The sequence below is a fragment of the Amblyomma americanum genome, chromosome 10 (assembly GCF_052857255.1).
Source record: "Amblyomma americanum isolate KBUSLIRL-KWMA chromosome 10, ASM5285725v1, whole genome shotgun sequence".
NCBI lineage: Eukaryota > Metazoa > Arthropoda > Arachnida > Ixodida > Ixodidae > Amblyomma > Amblyomma americanum.
Window position 1 is genome coordinate 56,724,026 of NC_135506.1, and position 26,513 is coordinate 56,750,538.

A 26,513-nucleotide genomic window follows, 5' to 3' on the forward strand; every position below is an offset into this window, starting at 1 on the left:
TTAGGGATCGGTACAAGCGACAAGTTACCGAACTTGTTTTTAACGCTTATAGGATTGAGAATGGGCCTTTCTCTTCCTCTTCGCCTCTGACTAATTGGCCATCTCTTATGGGCCACTTACACTCCCGCTCTTACCATCAATGTCTCTTCCTTTTTGGACGGTTCCGTTGTCCAACGTTTTGGGCAAATTTTCATTGCCCACTTTCGGTACGACCAAGAAGCTTTGTAGTCCTCGTTTGTATTGTTTGCTTGAAGCCACCAGTACCAAGCTTTTTCATGCGAGAGGCGGTCTGACTTACCTAAAACGATAGCAGCCCCGCGCAATCGTTTCTGCAATGTTGACTTGGGGGTTCAGCCACCTTATCGTGAAAGTTTTTCGCGAGTTTTAAATTGAGCGTGGCCGAGTGCGGCTATTAGTCTGATCTCTGACGACCTGTCTGTGAAGTTGCTGCTGTTGACAACGCTGATTTCAGTTGTTTTCAGTGTACAGGTTCGCTCAACATGCAGTTTCCTCTCGAGACCTTCAGCGGCATTCTTTGTGCCCAACTAGATTCTTATTCTACTTATTATGTTTCTCTGATGGCATTGCCTTGGTAAGTCGCTTCGGACATGTACGGCGAAACAAGATCATTGAGTTAGACAGGCGGAGCAAAACGGTAGATCTTAAAATTTGCAAGCAGCAAACCAAAGTAATGTTCAACAGTCTCGCAAGAAAACAGCAGTTCACAAGTGGTAGCAAGATGCTGGTAGCGGCCAGGGAAAACGGCTACTTAAAACAGGTAGTGACAGCTGCTTCGGATCACGAGAGGAGAATAACTAGAAGGACAAGAATGGGGTGGAGCTCATACGGCAGGTTCTCTCAGATCATGAATGGCAATTGACCAATGTCCCTCAAGAGGAAAGTATACAACAGCTGTATCTTACCGGAACTCACCTATGGGACGGAAACGTGGAGGCTAACGGAAAGGGTTCAGATTAAGTTAAAGACAACGCAGCTAGAAATGGAAATAAAGATGATAAGTGTAACGTTAAGAGAGCGGAAATGGGCACAGTGTTTGAGGGAACAAACGCTGGTCAGTGACACCCTAGTCGAAATCAAGAGGAATAAATGGATTCGGGCAAAGCATGTAATGCGGAGACAAGATAACCGCTGGTCCTTAAGGGTGACGGAGTAGATTTCAAGAGAAGGCAAGCGTAGCAGAGGGCGGCAGAAGGTTAGGTGGGCTGATGAGATTAAGAAGTTAGCGGGGATACGGTGGCCACAGCTGACAAAGGACTGGGTTAATTGGAGGGAGATGGGAGAAGCATTTGCCATGCAGTGGGCGTTGTCAGCAACATATTCTTGCCCCAACATATTCTTAATATGCTGCAGCTATGCTACGCCAGAAACAACGCAACGTTGTCCCGTACGGCTTCGTAGCACACGGCCTGGAGCATAATGACGCTGAAAACCGCTAAGGCGAGAGAGCGTACGGTCTTCTACATGCAATGAGGAACTTTCTAGACTATCTCGAACAAACAAACGAAAAAAAATTCTATGTGGAAGCCTCCTCCTCATCCTGTTAGAGGACGGAATACTATTCTGCGGTACATAGTTTCACTGTCTTCAATACTGCGTGCTTGAAAAAAAAAGAAACTTGCTGTTGGTATCTTGCTGCAGTGGTCTGCAGACATTTGGTCACATTCGCGTACAAGTGAATTTATTTAATAAATATTTAAAGCCCAAGTGTCTGTGCAACTGTCGCAAGGCGTCCTCAGTGCTTTTGCTTCTAGTTTCTCTTTTGGGGGGATGTCTAGCAAGTGGTGCGCGCTCAGACGAGCTAACTGCTGCACGCTGACAATTACGCCTTCAACAGCGTTTCTGCGCTAGGACTTCGTAAAATGTATAAAAGATCTCTTGAGTTTATATGTATGTACAAAGACTTTTGCCCTTATCATTGTCTGCATTTTCCCTTAAAGATGCTTCGGAACCGACAAACTCTCCCAAACTCCTTATTCCTTGTATTCGCGTCATGCGGGAGCTTCGCAGAAACTACTAATCGGCACAGCGCAGACTGCAAAGTTGTCAGGTCAGATCACACATCCGCCTTAAACGGCTAGATCCGGTGATGATCTTTTCTGTTCTTCTTGGAATACCACGCCCTATCACGTGCATAATCCATAGATTACGTTTAAATGTCGTATTCACACTCAAGTACTTGCCCTTAATTGGACAAGCGGACTCCCCGGAATGCACCACATGTGGCGTGCTCGAGACTGTCGAACATGTTTTAGTGGCATGCCCAGCATATGCACGAGAAAGACTCATGCTAGCATCTGTTTTTAAGTCTTTTGACACAAGGCCCCTCTCAGAGGATTTGATCCTCGTGGCTTGGCCAGGTAGTTCGAAAACTGTACAGGCAACGCGAGCGCTCTCACGCTTTTTAAGCGCCACGAGACTTGCTCCGCGTTTGTGATGTAAGAAAGCGTGCCTTGCTTTTGTCTTTTTTTCTCATCTGCCTCCTCGCATCATCATCATCATCATCCACCGTGACCCTCTTTTTTTTTAAGCCACCGCTGTGGCTGAGTGGTTATGGGGCTCGGCTGCTGGTCCGAAAGACGCGGCGGTCGAATTTCGATGGAGGCGAAATTCTAGAGGCCTGTGTATTGTGCGATGTCAGTGCACGGTAAAGAACCCCAGGTGGTCGGAATTTCCGGAGCCCTTCACTACGGCGTCTCTCATAGCCTGAGTCGGTTTTGGACGATAAATTTCCTTAAACCAAACCAAACCAAACCCTCTTTTTCTCCTCTTCCCGTTCCCCAGTGCAGAGTAGCAGGCCAGATATTTATTTTCCAGGCCAACCTCTCTGCCTTTCCCGTCAATACCCCCCCCCCCCCCTCTCTCTGTCAGGTCAGGGTGCCGCCATTACCATATATGTCATCGTTCACTTTACTGCTACTTCATCCTATATAATTGCAGCTAGCCTTCGTGCGCACATTACAACAGCCGTCTCAACGCATGTGATTCTCTGTATGTGTGCAAGTACGCGTGATCTTGTGTGCATAAGTAATTATGCCAACACGCGGCCTATTTAGCGCATTATATGAAGGAAGAATACTCCGCACATATATTTCCTGCGACGCCCACAGTCCGCGACTGACAAACTTAGAATAAAAACAGGAAAAGAAGAAATATTCAATTCTGAGCAATTCTGGAAAATTTCTCGAGCACGCACATAACGAAGTACGTCTATAAAAAAATAAAGAAACTAAAGTGAAAATTCTGTATAGAATGACGGGGCTCAACTTGTCAAGTTTCAAAATTGTGTAGCCGGAACTGGGTTGAGGGGACCTCCACATCTATTCGCGGACTGGAGCCTATCGCTGAGTCTGGGGCTTGGTTGGGGCCGGCAAGCGAATCGAGGTAAAAGGACAATACAGTAAACATTTCTACAACCTGCCTCACTGGAACACCCACATCTGAAATGGACCCCCCGCGCTCCCCGCCTCATTTCTGGGCGTACCGGTTACCGATGATATGGACTTACTATCATCGTTCTTCCTTGGCGGCATACTTCGCTCAAAAAAACTCGGGGCTGCCGGAAAGAAGCTAAAAAAATTAACACGGTCCCTCGCGTGAATGCCTTATCTCACGTCGACAGTCATGTTTTAATGCTATCGTACGTAGTCCGCGGCGGCAAACATACCAAGTTAACATGCGCACATGAAATATGTACGAAACAAATACAAAGAAAAAATTGAGAGGCGGATATTTTTCAAAATCATTAAAGGCAACAAAATTCCAAGCAAAATTCAAAAGGCTGTGCAGGACTATTGCACCAGCTTCTGACGGCTCTGTGCGATCAAGATGATGACGTAATCTCATTGCTAAAAAACATTTGCCGCCAACCTGGCTGCATGCAATGGTATGAAGAGAAATCGTCCACCGGCGCCAATTATATCCAAGTTTTATGGCATTCCTATGGGCGATTTCATTGAGAAAATGAAAATTGGTTTTAGAGGAAAGGAAATCGCGCAGTAACAGTCTCACATATCTCGGTGGACACCCGAACCGCATCGTAAGGCAAGGGATAAAGGAGGAAGTGAAAGAAGAAAGCAAGAAAGAGGTGGCGTATTGGAGGTCTCCGAAATAATTTCGACCACCTTAGGATCTTTAACGTGCACAGACATCGCTCAGCACACGGGCGCCTTTTGCGTTTCGCCTCCATCGAAACACGTCAGCCGCGGTCGGGGTCGACCCCGGGTACTCTGGCTCAGTATAGACGAGCGCCTTAACCACTGAGCCACCGCGGCGAGTTGCGATTTCATAGGCCAAGAGCATACTCAGACGGGCTGACCAAATTCATAACAGCAGGAGGGTTTTATTGGCTTGTATGTCGACGTCAGCTGTCCGTCCTGGGCGGGAGATTTCACAACACTAATGCGCGGGCAAAAAGCAAGAGTCAATAGTCCGAGGCGACCTTCCGCATAGAAAACGATTCTCCCAGACACAGTGGGGAAGGAAGAGGTTTCGGGGGAACGAATGGAAGAAGAGGACGAGAAATTGTGGAACTTGAATAACCGTGAGAGGCGGGCCCCGCAACTCCCAATCATTCAGTGCAACAATGTTTTTTTTTTCTGCCTCGGTCCCATTGCTGCATAAGGCGCACAAAAACCCCGGCCCTTTAGATCATCCACTATCTGGCCACGCGGATCACTTTGCTACGTAAGATAATCATCATCCCCAGCCCTTCACTACATCCGCGCCCTTGTACACCTGAGCCGCAATGGTACAAAAGGCACACACCACCTACACCTTTTGAAGGGACACTGGAGAGGACGCATAAGCTTCGCCCTAATGATATAACACGAAAGCTTTAACAGGTTAATACCCATATATGCGGAATTCGTCATTCAGTGCTTTACATCCATAGTTCGCTGGAATTGGTCATGCCCCTTCTGGCGGAGTGGCGCAAAGGTTAAGCGGTGCGAAACTCTCCCAGCTGGTGGCTGGTTCCAACACAGCCATCAGCGACGCTTTTGAGATCCAGGTTGCTCTATACGAGCAAATTCTCGCTAACAGTCAATAATTTAACAGCCACCTACCGCGGCGGGCAGTTCGCTCGCAATTAGGTGGGCATCTTTTGATGACATCACAGAGTCATGTGACCTAGGGGGGCTACCTGAACCGTAGGTGGGCCGTCAGGTTGCTTCTCTGGGCAGAATTCGCTTCACACCGCCGCCGAGGCCGTATTTTTTGCTTAATGGGACATTTAACACTTTTGCGTCAAAACATTAGACAGGATACCTAAGCTCAGCACTAAGGGTATGACGCGGTAGCATCAATCAGTTAATGGCCGTATATACGGAACTGGTAACTATCGACTTTGCATTCATAGATCTCTGGGAGTTCTAATACTACTCCTGGCGCAGTGGTGTAGCGGTTAAGCGTTGCGCTACTGCCCTGCGATGGGAAGAAGCTGCCACCTGTGGGACTTGTGCGACCCAGGTTGCTTTTCCCGAGGAACCTCTCTCGACCGATCCTTAATTTTACTGCCACCTGCCGCGGTTGTGCAGTTTTCTCAAAATCCTGTGGACGGGTGATGATGACATCAAAAGGTCACGTGACCTAGTTGGCCCACCTGGGTTGCTTTCCGGAGATTTTACGCTCACAACGCCGACGCCGCCAGAATTCCCGCAGAATGGCAGCCTTAACACTATCGCGTTAACACTAGGTTCAAAATTGCATTACCTAAAGGCTAAACCGTCGGCGAATTTTTAGGATTGCTTCCGGGAAAAAGAACTGCGGCTGCCATATCTCTCCAAGGATCGGTAATAGGACCCCATGTGCGCCGTATTTTGAACGTATGGGCTTCAAAACTGTAGGGCGCATGTCATCAGAAGCATGTTTTTGTGAGTCGCCGAGCAGCAGAAGGGAACCGAAAAGAAATGATCCCGTGTGCCTAGTCATAGGATCAGCGGTTACGAGCTGATGCTAGACGAGAGCCTCCCCGGTGGACAAGTGCACAGCGGGACGCCGCCGCGTCTCCGAGCTCCGGCATGACAAGCGGCACGCTCAGATGTGGCAGCAACCTCACACACCAAACCTGCCGGCAACGCCCGCTACCACCGAAACTGCAGACACGCCAACTTCCCCTATACACAGGTCAGCACTGCCAGGGATTCCACGATCTCACCGCCGTTTTCAGGACGAAACAGCCGAAGCGACGAGTGCCATTCTACCCACCCAATCCTTACCTTCCTTCCTTCCGTGCCGGAGCACATGAATGCCTCACACTCGTAGCCTGTCTGCAACCTCCCAACAAACAGCTCCCAGCGTGTGCGAAGGACCTTCCAACTAAGCCACTGCGCTGGTAATGTACGTGGGTTTCTGAGGACCTATATTCATAATACTTTTTGGGAACAACAGTTAAATGAACAACCTGGGTCTCTGAGGACTGGCGATGGGCAGGGTTGTAATGGCAAAAAAGATCGCCTTCTTGTTTCCAGCGCTGGAAGCTCTCGCGGCAGGGAAGAGTTTAGGGGCATTGGTGTTGTACGCATTACACACTGCGTTTTAACAAGTGTGCTTTCCATAAGATGCGATCTCTTTATCTCGACGCCCTACTGCGAGCACATCATGAGCTCACCTGGGATGCATTACCACATTTGGCACCCGCTGCCCCTTCTGCATATAGCAATCGTGAGCCCACTTGGATCGCACTTCTACGCAGCTGGGGCACGCGTCAACCCCATTCCTTCAGTACATAAGCGCGTTGACCCACCTGGGTCGCTTAATATTTAAAGCGCACCCCACTCTCAGCACTTCAGTACATCGAGATCACGTGCCATCTTGATAACATTATTTCATAATGCCCAACCCCATCCCTTTAGTACATGGAGTCACGAGCCACCTGGTTCCCATTGCTATGGGTGGCACACTCGCTCCCAAGCCTTGAGTACATCAATTAATGCCCCCTCGGTCTCATTACTAAGAGGGAACACCTCATCCTCAGCCCTTGGGTACATGTACGCATCGGGACATCCGTAATGCATACCTACACACAGCATACTCAACTCCCAGACATTCAGTACGTCCACACAGTAGCTAACCTGGGTCGCATTAGTGCATAAGCACACCCCAGCCCACCAGAAATCCAGTCCCAAGCCTGAGTGGATTGTATTACTACGCATGGCGTACTCCAGTTGAGCCCTTTAGTACATGAATGCCTTGGCTCAATTAGGTTGAATTTCAATATCAAGTATACATCGACCCCTTTCCGTACATCCACTTCCGGGCATACCCGCGCCACATGTTCTGGTATGATGCACCAAACCTGCACCACTGCATAACATGTGCAGCGGCGCTGGCGTCGCGGCGGTGTCACTGATGAAGATGATGACACCGGGAATGTGAGGTCGAACGCTCAAGAGGAGAACAGTCGAGCAACCGGCTAAACAGGAACATCGATCGTGCATTCAATAAAGCGAGGCGTTTTTAATTTCCGGGATGCTTTTCATAGCAAGCCTGGCACAATATTACTAATAATTATTAACTAGAAAGAAGAATCTTCCCCTTCCGCACAAAAACTTAGATAAGAAGCAGGAGACCACGTGGACGCGACTCCGGACTCGATACTTCATGACTCCTTATCTACTATCGAAATTCTATCCCGGTGATTGAGACCTGGAATGTACACTACGTGGTGAAATAGCCACATACGATTACGTCCTGAGGAACTGTAAAGAGGAGCCGCCAACGGAATCTCTAATGCAAGTTTCTACTATCGAGCAGTGGGATTCGTGCTGGTCTGCTCAGAAAAGGCCGTTCAAACCCGGGCCATTGAATGGTCCTCATGACTCGGGTCGCTGTCACCCGTGTACTGATAGCCACCTAGCACGGTTCATCTGCATCTTGCCTTTTCTAACGAAATAAATGTTTTGCAGTCAAAAGAAAGCCTATCGACACATTCACTCTCAGGCACGCGTGGATCTCATGCCACATTTGGTGCGCCCCGCCCTTTTAGTACATCCTCTTCCGGATCCGGCTGGATCATATTACCACATGGCACGCTGCACCGTCCGTGTAGTACATCAGCGTGGGGGGGGGGGGGGGGGGGCACCCTCGTTGTGTTATCACATACGTCACATCACATCTTCACCCCTTCAGGGCGTTAAAATTTCTTGCCTACCTAGAGCACATTACTACAAATAATAATAATAATAATAATAATAAAATAATAATAATAATAATAATAATAATAATAATAATAATAATAATAATAATAATAATAATAATAATAATAATAATAATAATATATTATTATTAATAATAATAATAATAATAATAATAATAATTGGTTTTTAGGGGGAAAGGAAATGGCGCAGTATCTGTCCTCATATATCGTTGGACACCTGAACCGCGCCGTAAGGGAAGGGTAAAGGAGGGAGTGAAAGAAGAAAGGAAGATAGAGGTGCCGTAGTGGAGGGCTCCGGAATAATTTCGACCACCTGGGGATCTTTAACGTGCACTGACATCGCACAGCACACGGGCGCTTAGCGTTTTTCCTCCATAAAACGCAGCCGCCGCGGTCGGGTGTTCGAACCCGGGCCACACATAATCGCAACTTTTTGTTTTAATGCAATAGCATTTCAAGCCTCATCGCCGAAAAAGAAATTGGCGGTGGTTTTAGCTTTGGTTAAACCTGGAGTGTCGCGATAGCTACCGCTGGCCAAGTGAAACTTGGTCACGTGACCAACCACGTGCGAACCACGTGATCAGCCATGGCGCCACGACGCCGGCAGCTGCTCCACACCACGTGACCAACCACGTGACAGGGTAGCGGCGTCGCCACGCTGAAGGCTCCAAATGCTACCGTAATGTAGCTATCGCTACAAAAACTAGATGTTGCACTGCATAAAAATTTCGGTAAAAACCCGTCGTTGTGCTCGGTCATCAAATTACCTTGTTCGTGATAGGGTTGGCATCATCAGGTGACGTGACGTGCCACCTGCCACTTACACCTGCCCCTCTGTCCATCTGTATTGCTGCAAACAGAAGCCTAACTACGGAAAAAAACTACGGAACACTTAATAACATGACGGGGAATACGATAGCATTAGAGTCAGCGAGTGTTATGGTACACGCTGTTTTTTTTTCGGTGGCGAGGCTTCTATTTACGGTGGTGAAAGGGGATAAAGTGACGAGGGGTAGGCGACAGGGGCTTTTATTCATTACGAAGAGAACCTGCGATGCAGTATGAATCGCTGCTTTGGAGCACGGATTCAAGAAACACTTGTTTGAATAGTTAAACCAGCAAAAAGTGGTCGAAATGAATTTCAGTTGTCACATCAAAAGCGCTGGACGAAATTCGCTGATTGGTCACTTGACTCTGAGAGCCACACAACTTGCCTAAGTGGGCCAACTTGGTGGCCAAGACAGATCACGTTATCGAATGACGTCGTCACGACCTGCCCACCGCATTGTGAACAACCTAGTTTCTAGACAGCAACCTAGATAGAGAATCGAAATCAACAATAAAAAAATTGTGTTATATTTAAGCTCCGCCGTTGAGGGTATGACGGGATGGCGTTAATGAGTGGCGCCAGCGGCGCCCCTTCATACCCGGACACGTGCTCAACTAATGTTACCAGATGACATTCGAGCCTTTGGCGTGGTGGCGGCGCCACCACGCTGAAGGCTCGAAATGCGACCGTGATGTAGCTATCGCTACAAAAACCCATGCGAGCTCGCACCAGAAAGGAGTGAATGTCTTCTTTTTCTGTATCAGCAGTGTCATCAGGCTACTCTTATTCATCCCCACCAACCATTACCTTTTACTCCCATTTTCTCTTAATTCTATGCCTTGTGAGTGACTTCACTACTCAGGAAGGACTCTGCGTTTTTATTAGTGTAACTGAATTCAAACCAATTGTGAGTATTATAGCTTGTTAGCGTAATCACAACGGCGTGTGCGAAAGGAGGTGGAAGCCCGAGAACTCAAGGGCCCACGCGCGAGCAGGAGAAGAAGCAGAAGAACAACAACCACCCGCGTATAGACGTCCCAGGCAACGCTCAACAAGCTCCACATTACAGGGAATAGTCGTCACTGGCCTTGCTGTGTACCAGTTCTCTGCGCCACCTGCTCTCGGCAACGCTACCCGAAAATACAGGCGTCAGCGTCAAGAAGACAAAAACTCAAAAGTCAAAACTTCTGCGATAAGAATAAGGTATGTCACTGAAAAAAGTAAGCCAAAGGACATAACATCAAAACAGTCTGGCAGATTTGTGTGGCTGCCTGATCCGCCGCTGCCTTCAGTATGCCACCGTTTAATCGGCAGATATTTGGGCTTCCGCCTCAGGCAATGCCGCGTTTTCCAAAATGAGGGTGAGTTGACGACGATGATGAATCAACATTTATTACGCCCGAAATAAATCGATGGTGCACGCAGGCACCAGACGGGGTGGCTCCCTAGTTACGGGACCCATATGTTTCCAGCAGCTGCTAACCCCTGTCCGTCAGTGCGAGCTGAATCGGTAGGGCGGGGCTGGATAACAAGGTCTCCCCATCGCTCAAAGGGTTGGGGATTGGGGGTTGTTGTTGTTGTTGTTGTTCCACTCACAAAATGGCACACCACACCCACAAGGGGGATTGGCCATTGGGGGGAGGAGGGGGGGAGCTGACGACGAAGTATCGTCCCAGACAGAGGAGCTATTGTGACGCGTCTGGTCAGGTACTTCGTCGCCTCCTGCACTGTTTTTACTTTCGCTCTCATTGAAGAGCTTATGGAAAGCTGCTGCTCGTCCCAACAGATAAATGACAGAGCTCTCAAAAGGCATTTGCAAGCAAAAGAAGTTTATTACTGGCTGGTGCCCTTTTCGAAGACAAGGCGGCGGTAATGCAGTAGTGCCGGCCAAGAGCATACTCGCGAACTGCTTTTCAGCGTTTTTGCGCCTGGCTAGCGTCCGCCAGCCGTAGGATACGGTCTATTTTTAGCTCAATTGGGAGAGTTAGAACTGGTTTCACGTGGCATGGCTCTAAACCTAGGCCGGTAATCAGGAAATAACCCGCCGCGGTGGCTCAGTGGTTAGGCGCTCGGCTACTGATCCGAGTTTCCGTGTTCGAACCCCGACCGCCGGCGGTGTGCGTTTCGATGGAGGCGAAATGCTAAGGCGCCCGTGTGCTGTGTGATGTTAGTGCACGTTAAAGATCCCCAGGTAGTCGAAATCATTTCCGGAGCCCTCCACTACGGCACCTCTTTCCTCCTTTCTTCTTTCACTCCCTCCTTTATTCCTTCCCTTACGGCGTGGTTCAGGTGTCCAACTATATATGGGGACAGATACTGCGCCATTTCCTTTTCCCAAAAACCAATTATTATTATTATAATCCGGAAATGTGTTTTATAGCCAGAGATATTGGGGCACTGTCATCGTCGGACGACGCCCACGCAAGCCGCAACTTCAACCACTAATTTTTTTCTCTCGTGCAATTGTTCATGGTCAGTATTTGTTCAAGATCACTGTTCAATGAGAATGCGCATGCTGTGAGGCACTTGAAGACAGCGTAACTCATTCGCTGTAGTGTGGGGCTGCGTGAACTCGGGATTGTTTCTGATAAGCACTTATGATCGACGCACAATGCGCCCATTTTCGTTGAGCGAACGTTGACTTTCGATGTCCACAGAGGCTATCGTTTGATGACATGAACAGTAAAAAAGGCGCCGAGTGGTCCACAAATCATGCCTCAAGTAAGCACTGAGCCAGTAGTGTCTTATTATTGTTTCGGATCAACGTGCTAGTCAAATTATTTCCTCCTAGCACCCCCAGACGCTTCTGGGACGAAATTCACGGTTCAATCGCGTGGTCCTTTACTTTTGCCCACAGTCCTGGGACTTCTGGGTATCATACTGAGAGCAAGACATCTGCACTGATACCATAACGGACTGTAGAGGAGATATTTTACTAAGACCTATAAATTCATGTAGACATTTGTTCAGAACTGCTCTTTCTATTGATGTGGAGCTTGTGCTGGCCACCGTACTTCCACTTGCTATTTGTAACGCTGCATTTAGTTAGTGCGCTGGTATTCCCCGCCTTCCAAATGCTGACATTCAAGGCAAGCTCGTGATGATGACCAGCCTGTACTTCTTTCTATTGGGCTGCTTGATGGCTAAATGGCTATTTTTACCCCTACAAAGCCCTAGGTGCGACGTTTGATCTCTACCATCGCGGCCACGTTTTGATGCGTTTGGTGCACGAAAAGCATTCTTCTGCTAGAATTTTTCCAGATGTTTGCGAACTACGGTTGCTGGACCGAAATGTAACGCGCGACTGTTGCCACGTTTTGGAATATGTAATTCGTTAACGTTGCGTTCTGTTGAAGAAATTAAATCCTTTTTATTCTTGTTTGCAGCCTTTTCCCCCGTGGTTTTTCTCTGTTTATGCAGCTCTTCAGCGAGCTGCATGGAACCGACGCCGTCCAAAAAAAGAAAATCCAAGCGGAAGGACAGGAGTACAAAGCCCGCAGCGCCCCCAGAGCCGACGGCCCCCACTCGTCCTTCGAGTTCCTCGGAGTGAGTGGAGATCAGGACTGTGGCCCTATTCCTTTCGTCGGCCTTCACGTGCGATGTCCTCATCAGTTTTGTAGGTGTCCCTGGAGAACCCTAAACACTTGAACAACACTCTTCCCACTTCGAGTTATGGATCAATTTGCTCTCGCCCTACCATAAGGTTGCCGTCCCGGTTAGCTCAGTTGGTAGAATGACTACTCCGGTGAAGCTGTGGTCCCGGGTTCGAACCCTGGACCAGGAAGAATTTTCCTTTAACTGCGGAGTTTCTGAGAAAGCTACATAGATTTTCTTTATAGTCATATGGCTGCGCTTGGGTGGATGCCAATGAGTAATTACTCCCTTATTACAAATATACTCCACCTTGGGGATACCCCTGATCGTTTGACCAACTGATGAAGGAGAGGTAGGGCGCCTGCCTCATGTGCAAAATTCCTGCGTGTTCGAGGGCCAGGGCACCAGCAATTTTTCACAGGTAGAAGACGTGTCTTAGTGTTGAGGGTGCGCAGCAACCAGGCGAGGGATGCTGCTGTCTGAGATCAGCGAACAGCGCCGGCATCTATGGAGGTTATCATAGCTATGCTGCAATAGCGCTGTAAAGACTGGCCTAATGAGCAGCCGAAACGCACCACTGTCATGAGAACAGGATTTGCGCGTCACAGTTAGGTATTTGACAACCATTTCCAACATGACTGTACCTGTAAGCCCCAGCGGCTGCGCAGGAATTTTCCAATGCAATATCCCCATTGCAGACAGGACGGAGATGGTTGACTCCTCTCTCTGTGTAAGGCGCGGCTGGAAAAAGTGAGTGTTTGGCGTAGAAACCGTGTGTTGTGTGGATACCTTGAAAGTGCTTTTTGTGGCGATATGTGCCGCCGCGGTGGCTCAGTGGTTAGGGCGCTCGACTACTGATCCGGAGTTCCCGGGTTCGAACCCGACCACGGCGGCCGCGTTTTTATGGAGGAAAAACGCTAAGGCGCCCGTGTGCTGTGCGATGTCAGTGCACGTTAAAGATCCCCAGGTGGTCGAAATTATTCCGGAGCCCTCGACTACGGCACCTCTCTATTACTTTCTTCATTCACTCCCTCCCTTACCCTTCCCTTACGGCGCGGTTCAGGTGTCCGGCGATATATGAGACAGATACTGCGCCATTTCCTCCCCCCCCTAAAAACCAATTATTATTATTATTATTATTATTATTATATCAGGCGTCAGTTGGGCTGCAAAAGGTTTAACACGGCAAAGATTTACCTCTGTACGCAATGGTAAAAATAAATGCGTGTTATCTTAGGGGCAGCTTTTCGGAGCAAGAAATTTGAGGTAGTACAATCAATAAAGACATAGCTGGTTACATTGCTGATAGACATAATAATAGATACAAATTTAAAGGAGTCGATGTGTACGAATCGGCACTCTCTCGCAATAATTGGGCGGTTTAAAAGTTCAAGGAAGGCGGCGCTGAAACGCGAATGTATGAAGCGAGGGCGCAGTACATGAAGGGTAGAATACTACACGTTACGACCAAGCCAGGTAGGTAAGTAGAAATTTGGAAACTTAGAAATGTGTTTCAGAACACAGCAGGACATGTTGGTACAAGTGGCCTAAATTATTGTTACGTGGACCGAAGTCTAGGAAGGCACAAGGATGACCGGAGCACAGGGCACAGATCACAGCGAACACCGAGCAGATTGCGCGCACACACCGGACACTTCCTCCATGTCGTCCTTACGAAGACTATCCGTTGCAATATAACTATAAATGTCTTGAAGAGAAGTTGTGATAGACCTCGAAGGGCTCAGATACGGAAACTGAAAATGAAGTGCTTGATGACGTGCACCCATCCCGGGATCATGCAAGGTGTGCGTCTATTATAAGGCAAGTGAAATTATAGCGACCACACCACAGTGAAGACTATAATCAGCTTATATTTGAAAGAAAAACATGTATAACCGGTAGGAAAGAGGAGTTAAAAAAATGGCAGTAAGTACCTCAGCCACATCTGGGATATTTTTTCGAACAAAGATATTCCGCTAATATAGTCACAACACAGCTAAGCTTCAATCTGTCATCTAAAGGAAAATGGCCACTATTTTTAAAGGTATTCACATTCACATCACGAATCAGGCTACACAGAAAAGCGCAGAATGTGACCAATGCCAGTATGACACAGTCGCAGTTAAGGAGAAAGCGTGTTATCCAGACTAGACATGAGTAGTGACGGAGCGATTGCATGACCTGAATGCGAAAGAGCAGCATGTAAAGCTTCTAAATGTACATAAGAAGTGCAGACCGAAGACAGTAGTCGACCGTGGGAATGCTATAACACGGAGTATAAAAATTTATAGGCATCAATTTGGCTGACTAAATTAAGTTATGTATGGCGGCTTACCAATATATTCCTCAAAAGAAAAGCGCCTATTTGCATCTCATCATTTGGAGGAGGAACGGCAGCTTAACGCAACATGTAACACCGTTGTGTAATGCGCAAACAGCTATTAAAATCAAACCGATAAGTTCAATATTAGGAGAGTAAAGAGAAAAGGGTGATTTAGGGAAGAAACTATAATGTAGCTGAGAGCAAAATGAGGGTGGAATGAGGCAGGGCTGAATTTTAGATAACTCTACAAATGGTACGACTGCTTCTCCTGTTTGTATTCTCTCTTTATCTTGGCGAACGCTCTTCAACATAGTATGAAGACGCAGGTATTCCCGCTCAAGAGCAAGATGAGCAACTGGACATAGCGAGATGTGTGATACAAAGATTTGATGACCTGGGACTCGTCGAAGTAGCTGAATGGACTCAAAAGGCTAGGAGACGTAGCAGGGGCCGGCAAAGAGTTGAGGATGCAAAAATGTGGGCGGTAAAGAGTAAGAAAATCTGCAGGCACAAGTAGGCCTTTGTGCATACAGTGCACGAAACCTTACTGCTGAAGATAATGGCTGTGGATTTTCACGTGGGTGTGTGGTTGTTGCCCTGATGCATTTGTCTAGCCGGCGGCATAGAACCGACGCAGACCAAACCAGGAATGTCCAGGGAGGATGCCGACGGCACGAAACTCGCAGTGACTCCAACAGCGATGACGTTGCCCCGTCCTTCGCGTTCTTCAGTGTCAGTGCAGCATGCGGCCACATTCGCACGTTTTAGAGCGAGCGCTCTACTCCGAAGGATACAATTGCGATTTCGATGCACATAAAACAATGACCTTCAATGCCTCGCAAGGTCAAACCAAACTTAACTGCGTGGCGATATATGGTCCCAAACTATGTAGTATGACCACGTGATCGTATGACTATGACCATTGGGTACCTGTCCTTGACCTTTGACCTTTGCCCTTGTCCTTGATATTTGATTTGAGAGAGTGGGCACCCCACCGACACTGACCTTTAATGCCTCATAATGTCAAACCGAACTTCGTGGTGGTATATGGCCCAAGCTATGGTAGTATGACCACGGGATTATACGATAATGATCATTGGATTCCTGACCTTGACTCTTGAAGTTGACATTTGATTTGAGGCAGTGGAGACCATGCTTTGCAGACCTTTCACTCGTATAACTAGGTTCAAGCCATGTTGAACCTCAGCCATTTTTTTCAACCGTCGTTTTATTTTGTTTGCTTACATTACTTTTGTCCCGGGTTTGTCGACCGAATGCAGGTGTCCAGCCGGCGCCAGGGAAACTACGCGTACCGAACCAGCATTGTCCAAGCGGCAGGTCCAAGGCACGCAGCCTGCGGCGCCAGCCATGCCGTCGACGCTTGGTCATCATCCTTCTCATCTCTCGCCTTCCGCGGTGCCTTCGATTGCTTTCGCATTTCCTTCATCGCCACCGCAATCACCTCGGGGGCCGCGATTGAGGAACATAGGCCGCTTTTCGCCGGTGAATATTCCTGATTCCTCTTAATGAATGTATCATCCGAGGTCTCATCACATCGACCCCCACTGCTACAGCTCTACCGGACGTTTCAGCGAACACTTTCGAAAAATTTAAAAAGCTGGCTTTTTGGGGTAAAAACATGACTTTTGAGGCAAGTATTATCAGTGTTGGCGAATATTATAAAACCGGTGAATCATCTGAAGTAGTAAGATGGTTAACGAATTTTTGTAGTCAACCTTCAAGTAGTCGATTAGGCGACTAGTTGTAATCGGATCTCTAGCGGGTCGTTAGCAATAGCCATACCAGTTTTTAGAATTTTGAAAACACTATTGCCTTTGGCGCTGTGGCTCGAGAAAAATTTGCTTCTTCGGTTTGTTACCTACACTGGAGGGATTGATTTGCCTGCATTCTTTCGAAAGCACACGTATTTTTGAACGATGCAGCCAAATTTTGTCGAGCCACAGCGGCGAGGGTAATCGTGTTTTTGAAATTCTAAAAACCTATATGGCTATTACTAACGACCGGCTACACATCACTAATTTCTAAGCGCCATACTCTATTGTTTACAAAGTTACTTATTAAATACTAGTTAACAAGCTTACTAGTTTAGAAAACTTACCGGTTTTCTGGTGTCCGCCAGAGCTGCCGTAAAAGCCGTATTTTTACCACGAGAAGCCTATTTTTGGAAATTTTTGAAAATGTTCAGTGAAACACCCGGTACATCAAGCATTGCATGCAAAGCCGCAGCGCTAACTTTGAGTACCGCATAGCAATGTGACAATAGATGCTTCTTGTTACAAATATTGCGCTTGCCCTCCGCATACAGTGTAGACGTTCGCGACGCCCAGCACAACAATGCTGGTGTACACGAGTGTGAATCGCGAGCTTCGAGCAAACTATATTGCACCTTTTCTCCTCCTTGGAAAGCTTAGCGGATCCCAGGCGTAGTGGACGCGCAAGTGATCAAGGGAGCATGGCGATTTGGCGCTAGCAACGTTGGCGTCTAGCGGGCGGCGGCAAGGGATGCATCAGACATCTCTCCAAGCCTTTCGCATGCAAGACTCTGTTACCAAAGAAGTCCTTGATATTCTCCGTGATGACCTTGTAGTATCGTCGATTTGGTCTTCGCATAATGCGTCTTCTTTCGCTGTGGTTGGCTTTTAGCCAAGTGATCAAGGGATCCCGGATCCCATTCGGGTGCGTCAGCCTGTAAACATATATCACCCAATGCCCTCACCATCAACTTTCTAGCCCAGGGTAATCGTAGTTTTGTGATTGCGCTCGCGGAACTATATCACAATATCGCGTGTGTTTCCTCTAGTCTGCGTTGCGCATTATTAACTGCGTTTGGTTGAGCCTGAATACTTATCAATGATGTGAGGTGGATGATGTATTAGTTGGGAATACAAGCAATGACGGAATCAGTTTCTGAGCAGGGTTGGTCTCTAGATCTTAATGAGCGCTCGCCTTGCAGCGTACAGTCGCGAGTAAAAAAAACATTAGTACAGTGACGTCACCGGAGTGGTGGAAACTGCACCGCACGGTTGGCGCAGCGCCGTGCTTTGCGAACACATCTGTCACTTTTGTTATCGACGTGTTCGTAACGGCAGTGCCGAACGTTGCTATCTGCCGTTCCTCTGGCACGTCATTAGTTCTAATCTTTTTTTCTCGCGACTGTACAGCATGATAACTGACATTTGACCTGCCTACTTAATGGCAAAGAAACGTCAGAGTTGCTTAAACCTTTACATGAGAATAAGGCAGCCCAAAGGCATAAACATGGCTTTCATTGCTGAAGACTGGAGTTGAACTGCAGGTAACGGCTTGGTGAGTGACCTTATTAGCATTGACGCTGCTTTCACGAGAGACATGAATTCACAAAGTTGGATAATTAATAGCAGTTTTAGAAGTTGCAGAGCTCCGTAAAATGTTGGAGCGCCTTGCTGCCGTTTTTGTGCTAGGTAGAGCACGAGCCGAAGGTTTTGAATATCGCATTCGTAGAGATTATTGAGATGTTCTCTTTTTTCACTATCTCGACAACACCCAAGTTATGCTAAAACCTTTGCGAAAGGGAAATTTTAAAACACTAATAAAACCGGGTCCGCCCGTTTGCAGATGCTGGGAACCCCGTCTGCCTATGGAATGTTTACCCGAACGATGGACACTGAGCACAGGAACCCTAACAAGTAACGTACCTTCGTGTTGTAGTTCTGGTGATATCAACAGCGCAGTTCAGCTCAACATAACCTCCAAAAATGCAATATGAAACTAGGAAAATTATTGCGCCGCTTTCTTGTAAAGGCATGAGTTTAACGAAACGTGTCCTGCTCGCACTTTTTTCACAGCTTACGTGGGTAGCCGACGAATAACCACTAAATGCTGCTACGTGCATCAGGAAGCAATATATAACACAGGGCAACATATAGTAAAGCAAACAGCATTCCCAAGTATAAAAATCTTCAGATGCACCTGTCAGCAATATCAGGCTTCTAAGCATTGACTACTTTCACATGAACTCACAGTTGAATGATACTCACAAGATCAGAAGCAACGGAATCTAACCTCCGTTATCTCCAACAGAGAGAGATGTACACAAAACGTTCATGCACTGCTCTTAGGGAGTCTTCATGGGTGGAGTCCCTAGAAGAGGACTCCTGCGGAACCTGCGGCAGCTTAGGCCGGTTTGACAAGTGAAAGCTGATCTCCGGGTTCCCAGCTGGGTAGCAGCACCTCGCACTGCTCTACCTTGGTATTGTAATATGACTGGGACTGCCAGGTTGTATTGGCATCCCCATGTGGTAGGATGGAAAGTTGGGCAATTTAGGTTACGTTCATTTTAAAGGAAAATACAGCGCGAACAGAGACGACGGATGAAGGAGAGGTGCACAACACCACAAGCGCTGTCTCGCGGAGTTGCGAGACAGCGCTAGTTGTTGTTGTTGTTATTGTTCTTCTTCTTCTTCGTAAGCATGGCACATACCCATGCAGGGGGATTAGCCAAGGTTCAGTAGATGATCCCAGTGAGGTATTTGCGCGGGGGAAATTAGGCGTGAGAAGACAAAATCAATATAAAAATTGGAATAGTCAAATTAATTAGAGAAATGTGAATTACCAGGAATAGAGTCGATCATTTTTGGACATGCGAGAAAATTTTGTATACAGCTAACAAAGTGATCGATCAGTTGCACTTACGTAATCATGAAGGTAGCCGCAGACATTGCTTAACGGGAATCCCTTTGCGCTCGCACCGAACGAAAGAAAAACTGTTGTGCACCTCTTCTTCGTCCGTCGTCTCTGTTCGCGCTGTATTTTCCTCATGTGATGTAGTATAGTGCGGCTTTCTCTCCGCACCATGGCATGGGGGCCTGTATGTATTTTGTGTGTAGAGTAGCGTTATGTAAAGATACTCGAATATATATATATATATATATATATATATATATATATATATATATATATATATATATATATATATATATATATATATATATATATATATAATGACTCATCAGCTACCATAGTCCTCCATAAAGTCAGCAATAAAATTCCCGTAAGGAAGGTTGTCATGCAAGAAGACACGATATCGCCAATGCTATTCACCGCCTGTTTACAGGAGGTGTTTCGAGGCTTGGATTGGGAACGGTTGGGGGTAAGAGTGACATTGCATTCATGACATTGCGTGGCTAAATCACTCAGGAGATGAGCTGCAAAGCATGATCAATGAGGTAGACAGGCAAAGCAGAACGGTGAGTCTAAAAATTGACATACAGTAAACCAGAGTAATGTTCAATATCTCGGAAGGCAACAGCTATTCGCAAGTGGTAGCGAGTTGCTGGAAGTGTGAAAAGGAATACGTCTACTTAGGGCAGGCAATGTCCAGGCGTCTGTATACGGCCCTGGCCGTGCTCGTAGAGCTCGATCTTTCTAAGCGATGAGAATACTCTAGGTATGTGTTAGAGACTATGGGAGTGCGATCACTATCCTGACAGCATGGATCCGTGCAAGCTGTGAAGTCAGTATTTTTCCTTTGCAGTATTTTTGCGGCGAGTATGCAATTACTCGTCGCTGTGTCAAAACCTATATTCCACCAAGGAGAGATGAGTAATCTACCGGGCTGCAATGTAACTTTCCAATGGCTACTGAAAAGTTAATACTTGACTGGAGTGAACAGTATTGTGACGTCATGTAACAAATATGCGATCGCTTGGACATTTGTACATTTCGCGCCTGCAAGAGGCTCTTTAGCTGTCGCCCATGAGAGAGTTTATTTTGACGCATCCAGAAAAATTGCAGTTTCATGCCGCTTTCTCTCCAACAATATTTTTACCTGCGAAGATTCGGTAAAAATGTATTGAGGTGCTCGTTGAAACCGCGGAGCGGGGTCTGCTCTGGTGTGGATATTTACGAGAAATTACTCGATTTAATGAAATGTACTCTATGTTGAAAAATTCCTTAGAACACAGTTTATGATGAAGCGACTTGCCGTGGACAGAAGTGCTCTTGTTGTCCGAGTGTTGTTTTTGAGGCCATGCGTTTTCAAACTAGTATCGACTATTGCGTCCATGGAAACTTTTTAACACTGGGCACCACGATGCACAAAACTCCCACCGGATATTCTTTTCAACACAGACCTTAGATACATATTTTGATGCGAAAGGAGCAAACGCGGGCTAATAGACATCCTAGTCGAAATTATGGAAAAGGAATGTGCTTGGGCAGGACATGCAATGCGAAGGCTAGATAAGGGAAGGTCGTTACGGATAATGAACAGGATAACCAAGGGAAAGCAAGCGTACCACGGGGCGGCAGGAAGTTATGTGGGCAGTCAGATAAAATGTTTGCGGGAATAAGTTGGCCGCGGCTGACACAGCACAGGGTTAAGTGGAGAGTTGCGTAAGGAGCAATTTTCGTGCAGTAGACGTGGCCAGGATGGTGATGAATGCCGTACGTGTTTGTCGAAACAAAGAGGAATATTGCCCAAAAATCAAATTCACAATTTCCCAACACGGTACTCTGTCTCACGCGCCAGCAAACTTGTGCGCTTGGTGCCGTAAGCAAATGGTCTAAGGTTAAATCACTGATATAAAGATATGATATCGAACGTAATCAAAAGGTAAATTGCTAAGCTAGATGGTACATTTATTATGAAACTCCAGAAGAGAAGAAATAATGAAAACGAAGGATCACAAAGACACCTGCGATGCTGCACTGACAACTGGATTTGATTTGAAACGCCCGCTTAATTATACCCTTCATTTCCGTGCTTTATTCAGTCAATTTTTTATCTTTATCTGCCTGCATCGTAGCGCAGGCAATTCACATCCCTCTATGGTAGAGGTACAGATGGTGTGCAGACACGCTGCTCCCTGGAATCGCGGATGACTCAGGATTCTAAAAGCTCTCGAATCAGTTTGACTCTATTCTTTTTCGGCATGCAGCATAGCAGAAAGCCTCGTGATGCAGAATAACCAGGGCAGAAGAAAGAAAAGCCTGAATTAAGAAACTATGCAAATAATGTTTTCCCGTTGTACCCTACGTCCATGGGCTAAACCATGTTCTTGTGAAGTTCGGATAAAAGATGCGGCATTAATATCATTTCCACGGCTCCAAGCAAGGCCAAAGGAATGAGCGCGCGGGTGAATGGCCAGGAGAGCAAATTAAAATGCGAAATCGCACACCATTATTGGCATTGTGCGTCGGATCCCCTTGTTCTGTGGAAAGCAGTACATAGGACAGATAGGAAGGTGTGCCAACTATGAGACATGAGAGTACGCGACAGCAATGAAGGGGAACTCAGGCACGAATGTTGCGATGCAGTGCAGGACAACGCAGACAGATGAAGATTAAGGAAATGAATGAAGTGCAGGAATCGAGGTTATAATTAATTGATCGTGTCCAATAAAGTTCAGTTGTCAGAGCAGCATCATCCTTGTCTATGTGTTCCTTCGTTGTCGTTGCTTTTCCTCTGCTGCCGTAAATATTAATATCGATATCGAGCCATCACTGCCGCCTCGTTGCTTTCTAACCAGAAAAAGTTCCAGTTGTCAGTTTATCTGCAGCCTTCCCACGATGACAAAGAATTGATCTAGAAGGCTCTCTCGAATTGCTGGTAACATTACATCTATTGTTCCACTGAATCAAGATTCTGCCTAATATTGAAAGAAAATGGCTATAGAGGCAAATTTCTACGTCCCTTTGTCTGTTGCCCGGATAGAAGGCAAACAAAACTACCTTAACCAGGAAGAACAAAGTCATGCGTTGGGACCTGAGAAATCTTTATTGTCAGGCAAATTGTACGCGTGGACTTTTTACTCCAAATTAATTGCGACTTCGAGTGGCTACTAGTTTGCATCGGTAACTTGTGCTTGCTGCGCCCTAGTGGCGCACAGGCAAAGATTTTGACCCTGGTGCCGAAAGTACTGGGATCAATTTTCCGAAAACCAGAATGCGCTGCGCTCCTTGAATTGGTGAAGAAAGTCTGAGGACGCAAGCGCTGCCGCTCTAGAGACGCTGCTTGAATGAACAGAAAAAAACGCACCGTCCTCGCCACAAATGAGTTTACAACCCTTTATGTTTTTTTTGGCTGCCTCCTATTCTCAAAGGGATTAGTCACGTACAGGAACATTTAACTGAAGATGAATCTGAGAGGAATTTGTCTTGCTTTGGAGGTGATTCAGGCTGCTGCTGATATAAATAGTGCTTGGGTCAGTTCTTGTTCTGCACGTTCGTTAAAAAACAGGAGGCGCCTAAATGGAATTAAGGTGCGCTGGAATTGTATTCCAAATCTATAGCTTCCGTGCTCTGCGCTGTTATAAATGCGGATGGGGTGGGGAGGAGGCCCTTATGAGTACGCATACTGTTCGCCGTGCACTCCAGGTGGGCCTTGGAGTGAGTGTTTTAGCAGAGGACGGAGCTTCTTGGAAGGAATAAATGCATTCGTGAACTCAATTTCACATAACGGGAACTGTTACAGTCTGATTGTATGAACTACAGCCGAATAACAAAACAGATTCAATTGAGTTAAGTTTTAAGCAGAAATGCGCTGTTCAGCTTACCAAAGCGTATCCGTATTGATGACAGTAACACACGCTGTACACAGGAGGCATTCATTGTGACTTGCTTGCATCTGCACACTTCTGTCCGCGGAGAGGCACGGAGTCTATGAAAAACCTGGTACAGGTCTGCTTAGGAGCTGATGAGAAAGGAAATAGGCAACACCTCACTTGGATAGCAATGGATATAATCGATGATTCTATAAACGTAGATGGGCCATATCGCCACATGGGGCATCCACTGCATCGTTGGCAGCGTAACCATGGGAGCTTGCAACAAAAAGAAGCCGAAGAAGTTGGAGACGAAGGACGAGAAAATAGAGAGCATGAGGTTCAAAGGGAGTTGCCCGCATTTACGACTCTCGGTATGTATGCATGGTCACACTGCGCAACGCGCATGCATTACCAGTAGTGGGAGGTGGTCCAGCGGTAGCATAATCTACCGCGCAAGTTTTTCTTTCTGGCCAGTTTAGTTATACCAGTTTCGACAAGTGCCCCAGCTTAGTGACGCAGTTCACGCCCCATGCTGCGGAGTGCAGGCCTGCTTTGCTGATGGTCGGAGTTCTCCTGGTGGTCGTCTTGATTGTCGCCGCCATCGTTGGCACTATCTTGTGGCACCACAAAAGCACCAGCCTCGTAAAGACTACAACCGGGAGAAGAGGAAACCGCTCTACACGCCGTACCTCGACAGCGAGAACGGAAGAATCGTTGAGCACTGCGAAGATCACCACCGTGTCCGCCACCACCACCGTCGCCACGAAATGCCCTCATAGTCCCATTGTGCCATTTAGCACACCCGTGGTAAGCTGCTTGATTCTTTTCACTGCATTTCGTAAAGATATATTCTGAAGCTAGTCGGTGCCATATGGTAGTATTTTGCTAACGGCGCTGAGTGATGAAGACGAGACCAGAGAGTACAATACCACTGCGCGGGCTTCCGTGCTCTCCGCCCCAACATCGCATTCGAGCATCGCTGAAATTCAACAGTGTGCGCTCAACCTGTCATACTCGCGTCTTGCCCACCGTGTTGTAGTTTGGTGCCGAAATGTGCCGTGCCCCTTTCCTCATCGCTAGGGATGTATCCGACCCCTACTCTGTCCCTATCACTCCCCTTCCCCACCCTACACGTGCAGCGCAGCGAAGGTGCTCTCATCAGAGGCAGTTGCACGCCCTGCGCAGAAATTACCTTCATAACTAGAATCACATCCACTGCACGAGCTCACGTAGGCATAGACATTTGTTGGAATATGCGCACGCACTTACAACGATCGACAGTCACTCGTTGCAGATACGAAAGCGCATGTTTATGCGACCAAAGGACAAATCAAACTTTTGCTGAGTGTTGTTGCCTTTTCATTCTTGTCTTGTCTTGCGCACGTCTTGTGCGTGCTCCAATAATCGTTCCTCATAATTTCCATCGTAAGTTATGCATGCAACATAATGCATAACCCTCGTGGCTCAGTTCCATTAGTGGAAAATTTCAACCTCTTTAGAAATTTTCTAATTGTTCGATTTTGCATATTACTGAAGCGTGGCAGAAATAACAGTTTATTACGCGAGATTGTCGTACTGTGAGCGCTTACTCTGAAAAAAGAAATGTTTTGTTGGTTCGCCGCAGGTAAACACCACTGTGGGACAGGTGATAGGCATCACGCTTGAGGTTGCTGGTGTGCAGCTCAACTGTTGGCTGGCAGTGCCGTATGCTCTCACCACCGCCGACGCGTCGCGTTTCAAAGCTCCTGTACCACTGGACGTCTCCAAAGATGGCGTCATTGACGCCGTCCACTGTGGACCACCATGTCCCCAGATAGCGGGTGGAATCGTGGTGGGCAGCGAGGATTGCCTCCACATGAACATCTGGGCACCTGCACAGTCCCCGACAGGTGGCGCCAAGAGGCCACTGGTCTTGGCGATAGATGCGAAGTATTTCGAGAGCGGCTCCAACATTGTCCCAACATGGGAACAACTGGCAGCAGAAGGTGACATGCGTTATAATTTTCATAAGCATCCATTGCCGCGAACTAATTCGACAGTTGTGAAATAATCTGCGTTGCTGTTTACCTGAAACAAAGAAAAATGTGACAATCATATTCGCTTTGAACGAAGACAGACAGGACTGTCAATTGAACTGCGCTGAAAGAAACATGATAAAGCTGTCAGTGTGGCCCACACGAATCGCATCACCCACAACCTTAAAAGGATTGCGAATCGAGTCGATCTATGCGTTACTTTTTCTGCCGCAAACTAAGTTGGCTGTGCGTGAGAGGGAATTTCGAAGGACAGGTGCCTCAAGGCCGTGGCATAGAGCGTCGCGTACCCTTTGTACCAGGCGCAGAGAGGGTTTTGTACTGTGTGTCTGTGTGGTGTGATTTTTTAAGAAAACATTCGGGCCAAACGTCTAATACGTCATCGCTTGCCCCCCTTTCTGTGCACTTCGTGATCGTGCTTGGCAGCAACGGACGTATTGAACTCTTCCTAATGTGCCACGCTTATCATTTTTGTAGCGATAGCTACATTACGGTATCATTTCGAGCCTTCAGCGTGGCGGCGCCGCCACCCTGTGGCTGCCCCACCACGCTGTCACGTGGTTGGTCATGTGGTCGCGTGGTGCCGTGACTGGTCACGTGATGCGGAGCAGCTGCTGAGCAAGTTCCGCAAGGCCGGCTGTAGCTATCGCGTCAATCCAGGTTTAACCAGAGCTAAACCACCGCCAATTTTGTAGCGCTAGCTACACTACCGTATCATTTCGAGCCTCCAGAGTGGCGACGCCCCCATCCCTTGGCTGCGTTGCCACGCTGTCACGTGGTGCGGAGCAGCTGCCGGCGGGCGGCGCCGTGACGTGGCTGATCACGTGGTTCGGCACGTGGTTGGTCACGTGACCAAGTTCCACTCGGCCAGCTGTAGCTATCGCGTCACTCCAGGTTTAACCAGAGCTAAACCACCTAAAGCTTGTTTGCCCTTGGCGTCGCCGTATCCGTATTTCCTTCTGGACCACCAGGCTGCACACAATGTAAATGGTGAGAAGTGACTGCAAGTGGC

At 47.4% G+C, this 26,513-nt stretch overlaps 1 long non-coding RNA gene across 1 annotated transcript; it reads left to right on the forward strand.

Annotated features, from left to right (window-relative positions):
* Positions 1-16,208: 16,208 nt before the first annotated feature.
* On the forward strand, positions 16,209-24,213 carry LOC144106311 (uncharacterized). Its single transcript, XR_013308969.1, has 3 exons — positions 16,209-16,425; positions 18,538-18,608; positions 24,014-24,213. It is a non-coding gene; the product is annotated as an uncharacterized LOC144106311 (long non-coding RNA).
* The last annotated feature ends 2,300 nt before the right edge of the window (positions 24,214-26,513 follow it).